Here is a 6,103-nt window from a genome sequence, read left to right as displayed (position 1 = left end):
AGACTCAGAGTCAATACCAATGGGTACACACACTCTGATTGAGTTACCTTCTGGACTAGACATCTTCTGATCATGAAGTATCATAGTCAGAGGTTCTGATCCATCTTCACTCTGGACAAAAGTCCATGTTCAGTGTAAGGCCCAAGTTTGAACGCTTTGGATAAGTGAATAAAATAAAAGAGTTATTTGATTAAGATAAATTTGGGAAGGAAAGAGGTTCAGGAAAAGTCCAAGAATGTATCGAAAAACCGAAAGAGTTATAGCACGACTAACGTACGCTTAATCCTAGGTCGAAGGTATTAGTGAATAGTTAATTTACGCTTTAGGACACGATGGAAACTAATTCCAAAAATCCTCAGAGAAATGTTAGAACTTCTCTTTTCCGTTCTTAAACAACCATTTCGATGCGAAATCCTGGAATGTACGAACGTCAAATTCCAATTCTCGGAAGTTTGCCGAAACGGAATCCCTGATAGTTCGGAAAACCTAAGATCGACAGACGATGAAGACTTTTTCTATCCGGAAACTCAAACGAAGATTCCACCCGCGTTCACCTACTTCTCTCATCATTCCTAATCTTTCTTCAGAAGGAAGTTTTCTCATCCGACGATCACTGCAAAAAGTAGTTTTTCGGGATAAACCGACTTACACCGACTTATGCCGATTTTGGATCTTTTGGTTTAATTCCAAGAATTCTATTTTGAGTTCTGGAATTCTGTCGCCAGAACCTATCTTAGAATGCGCAGAGGAACGCGCAGGAAAAATCGGAATCGCAAAAAAATCATTTTTCCGTTTTTTCCAAAACCTATAAATAGCTTGAAAAATTAGATTTTTTCACAAAAACCCATTTTTCCCCCACCCCAAAACCGCGAGTTCTTAGAGAGAGAGAGAGATCCGGATCTTCGTCGTTTCTTGCCCGTTTGCTTCACCGTTCGTCACTAATCGAAGACCTCGAGGTAGGTAATCTATACTCTCCTTCGAATCGTCGTTTCTGTCCATTTCTCCTGCGACTTTCTGAGTTCAAAATTTTGAGGTTTTTGAAAAACTGTTCAAATCAGCTGATTTCAGCGTCTAAACTTCTTCCCTGCATGCTCCTGAGCGTGTTCTGCGGATTAGATTTTGTCAAATGTCGACGAAATGCCGCCGGGATCAATTTCTACCCTAAATACCCATTTTTCGGCAAAGTCGCAACCTTTACGCTCTAATCTATCGACTTGGCTTAGTGCTAGTAGGATTTGTCGTCATAAACGTCGTTGTGGACGTCCCCATCCAATTTGTTTTTCAAAAATCCAATTTTGAAATTCCGAGCTAAAAATAATGACCAAACTGCCCCTATATCAGTTTTCGATCCGAAAATTTTTCCGAGCCTAGAACCGTCTTAGTTACGGCTTATGTTAACCTAGGAACCAAGTTTGATCGAAGAAAAATCGACCCTCCCAATTAAGGAAAGTGGCCGAGAGCTATATCAAGGGGGGAGGAGAATCCGATTTTTCGAAAACTTGTCTTAACGCGTTAGATTGTCGTACCAAGGAGGTAGTAGTGTACTGTGTAACCCTAGGACTCTTTGATTGCTGAGTTTCTGACTCTTGGTGTTGATTTCTGTGATTTTTGCTTAAGGTTCGTTTGAGGAGATTCCCAGAAATCAAGGAGAAGAGTTTGGAGAACATCTTGAGGAGGAAGCTGGAAGACCCACCGGTGAGGGCTACTCTCTGAATTACTAGATAATGCTTTAGGTGTCGATGAAATTCGACTTGATTTATGTGTTATGCACCTAATTGCTAAATGTCTGAAATGATTTCTGAGGCTTCGGCCGAACTTGTTGAGTACTTGATGCCATGATATTGTGTGCTAAATGATTCACATGCTATGTGCTACATGGTTAACTTAGGATGTGTTGGAATATGCTGTTTATGTCTTTTGGTTGAGCTGTTTCAATGATGCTATTCCACTTGTACCTGAGATTCTGAAAAGTGAGGATTACGGGCAGGTCATGCCGAATTTTTATGAGATTTTGAGAGAGTTTTAAAAGGACGAACGGAGTTCGGACCTTGTCATGCTCCAATGGATCGAGACCTTCTCAGGGAATTACTTGGGTTTATGGGAACTTTGAAACTCATAGGGAATACGATAAGACTAAAAAGAGCTATATTTATAAAGAAATTCATAAGATATTAAACAACCTCCAAACCTTTAAATAAAGATAACAATCTCGGATGCAAGCTTTGGATTGAAGTTTAGTTTTGGAAAACGAGAAGTGTCGTCGGATCCAAGTGTTGGGAAGATTTCGAGTTTTGGGTATGTTGATACTCATTCGCTCTGGGAGCAGTTTGTTTAGCCATCCAAGGGATGAGCCGAGAAGCTTCACGGAGGTGTGAGACCTTGTGAATGCGTGATACTCCACTGAGGCGTGAGACCTTGTGGAAAGCATGGATCTTCACTGAGGCGTGAGACCTCGTGAACAGCATAAAACTTCATTGAAGCGTGAGACTTCGTGCAAGTGTGTAAATTCACTGAGGCGTGAGACCTTGTGAAAGCATAAAACTTCACTGAAGCGTGAGACTTTGTGAATGTGTGAGACTCCACAGAAGCGTGAGACTTCGTGAGAGCATTGATGACTCGAAGAGTTGTCGTGAGTGGTTGCACTCTTTTGTTTATGATTAATTGTATTTTGTCGCAGAATCGACATTTACCTTAGGGTATTCTTTTAGAGACTTTAAGTTATCTAGAACACGTGGCGACGTGTCGGGTGAGGTCGGAGACGTTGTTTGGCTAATCACTTGCATTCATGCACTCATTTTGAGGTTAATACACGGCGTGATACCGGACCTCGGTGGATTCCAAAATGGTCATAAGACCCGGATTTCCATATTTAGGACACTACGGTGGTCCTCAGTAGCAGACGGAATGGCAGACCTACGGGTTCACTGCTGATCTGACTACTTTTGTGTGGTGTAAGAGACACGCGAGCAGGAAGGTACCCACCGTGGCTGGTGTTAGGGCCGTCTCGTTGATGTCCATCCTTCTTCCGGAATGCATTTTGTTACCCAGCATTGCATTTCATGCAACATACATGCTAACTTAGTTGCTGAGTGTGATTGGTAACTGTTTATCCTATTTTTGAGGCATGCTACTTGTTTTATGGCTCTTTATATTTATTGTGATACATGCAACCCTAGGAAGCTATCCCAAAACTTATAAGCCTGAGAGGCGAGTATTTATTATCCTATAATTATATCTGGTTTTATTAATTATATAATTCTTTGGAGTTGACCCTCGCGTCTGCTGTGTGTGTTTGGGCGGACTACGCCATTGGTCAGATGAGTATGGGGGATTGGTTTACCATGGTCAGCCCATCAGGGGGGACCAGGTACGAGATGCTTGACCAAGACGACCCAGGTGCATGGGTGGTCGATCCCGAGGGCCACCGTGCGACCTACACCGGTCGGATCATGGAGGACCGTGTCGATCGATTTGGACGCTTGACGGAGGGAGTAATGAGGAGGCACATAGTGAGCTTCAACCTGCCTCCAGGAGTACACTGTGGACCCGGCTTGGGAGTACCTCCACCGCCACCATCTCCTTCGGATGATGAGGACCCTTCTGAGGAGTTGCCAGTAGGTGGGGCTTCGACGGAGTCTAGTCCGTCTACTGCTGCTGCTGTCGTTGCGGATCTCGTTCCGGGCCCCGAGCCCGAGAGTCCAGTGCGGGAGCGCATTAGGGTGGACAGAGAGGGCAGTGTTGAGTACGTCGACCTAGTCGTCCTGGATGCAGATTCGGATGACGACCGCGCTAGCGTGTAGGATCGAGTGCTAGTGTAGGCTCCTCGGGTAGGGATAGTGTAGGAGTAGTGTCGATGCTCTGACCGTCATGCTTCCGTTTTGGGGACAGGGTAGTTTTCCTACCGGTAGCTTTTGTGTGGTTTCCTATGGAGATCACAGAGAGCTGGTTGGATTTAGGGGGTCTTTTCTTAGGCCGCTGGGCCAACTTGCTCTCAGTTTTTGTAGGTTAGTGTTGCGGACACAGTATCTTTATCTTGGACTGTACATATTGCCTTCGGGCGTTACTCTTTTCTGTCACCCGTCACTGGAGGTTACTCGTGACGTGGTAGTATCTAGCGAGGCATGTATATATAGTTGTATAGTAGTTCCTTTTATCTTTTGTTGGGGAGTTTTATTGCTTTCTGTCTTTAGTTATATTGTCGAAAAAAAATAATTCACGTTTTTCCGCTTAAAGTATTTTCTTTTGGTTACTAAAGTGACGCCACCGAAATCGGGGTGTTACATTCAGATTTTTCAGAATAAAATTAAATCTATCCTCTGCTAAGGGCTTTGTAAAGATATCTGCCCATTGATGGTCAGTATCAACAAACTTCAGAAGAAGTACGCCCTTCTGTACATAATCTCTAATGAAGTGATACTTTACCTCAATGTGCTTTGCCCTTGAATGCAAGATAGGATTCTTACTCAATGAGATTGCAGCAGTGTTATCACAATAGATTGGGATATTGCTCTCAAGGATCTGATAATCCTCCAGCTGATGTTTCATCCAGAGCATCTGAGTGCTGCATATTGCTGCTGAGATATATTCTGCCTCTGCAGTAGATAGTGCAATGGTTGATTGCCTCTTGCTTGCCCATGATACTAGATTGCTTCCCAGAAATTGACAATTTCCAGAAGTACTTTTTCTCTCTGTTCTATCTCCAGCATAATCAGCATCACAATAACCTGAAAGCTTATACTCTGATGTTTTCTTATACATCAAGCCAAGGTTAGTGGTGCCTTTCAGATACCTTAGGATCCTCTTAACAGCAGTTAAGTGGGTTTCCCTTGGATCTGATTGGAAACGAGCACATAAATGAACACTAAATAGTATGTCTGGCCTAGATGCAGTTAAGTATAGAAGTGAACCTATCATGCCACGATAGAGCTTCTGACATACTTTACCACTTTTATCTTCTTTCTCCAGAATGCATGTAGGATGCATTGGAGTCTTGGCCACTATAGATTCCAGCATATTGAACTTCTTCAGAAGTTCTTTAGTGTACTTGCTCTGATGGATATATGTTCCTTCTGGTGTTTGATCAACTTGTATTCCCAGAAAGTACTTTAATTCTCCCATCATACTCATCTCAAATTCAGCCTGCATCATCTCAGAAAATTCTTTGCATAGAGATTGATTAGCAGAACCAAATATAATATCATCAACATAAATTTGCACAATTAAGATATCATCTTTATAAGTCTTGCAGAAAAGAGTTGTATCTACTTTACCCCTTACAAACTCATTCTCCAGAAGGAATGAGCTGAGTCTCTCATACCATGCTCTGGGAGCTTGCTTCAGACCATATAGTGATTTCTTCAATTTGAACACATGGTCTGGTTTCTTCTCATCTTCAAAACCTGGGGGTTGATGAACATAGACTTCCTCTGAGATATAACCATTTAGGAAGGCACTCTTCACGTCCATCTGATGTAGAACTATGTTGTGATTTACTGAGAAAGAGATCAACAGTCTGATTGCCTCCAGTCTTGCTACTGGAGCAAATGTTTAAGTGTAGTCAATTCCTTCCTGCTGACTGTAGCCTTGAGCAACTAGCCTTGCCTTGTTTCTGACTACATCTCCTTTCTCATTCAGCTTGTTTCTGAACACCCACTTTGTTCCAATTACATGGACACTCTCAGGCTTCTTCACTAAGCTCCAAACATCGTTCTTGGAGAATTGATTCAGTTCTTCTTCCATGGCCAGAATCCAATCCTTGTCCTGAAGAGCTTCATCTATGGACTTGGGTTCAATTAAGGACACCAATCCTTTCAGACTAAGCAAGGTCTCTTCAGAGGGTCTGAATGCTGATCTGGTTCTGACTGGTTCGTCTTTGTTGCCCAGAATCAATTCCTTAGGATGAGCTGCAGTGATTCTGCTTTTCTTCAGAGTTTGTGAATCAGAGGGACCAGCTTCTTCTTCTGGTTCATCTTCCTCTGGCTCAGCTTCCTCTGGAGCTTTGCCTTTGTCAGAAACATTTATGCTCATATCTGCAAACTTCTCAACTAGCTTTGACTGGTCAGAGTCAAGCTTATCGTCAAATCTAATATGAACAGACTCTTCA

This window comes from Lotus japonicus, chromosome 3, assembly GCF_012489685.1.
Source record: "Lotus japonicus ecotype B-129 chromosome 3, LjGifu_v1.2".
NCBI classification, from domain to species: Eukaryota; Viridiplantae; Streptophyta; class Magnoliopsida; order Fabales; family Fabaceae; genus Lotus; species Lotus japonicus.
This window is presented reverse-complemented; position numbering follows the sequence as displayed.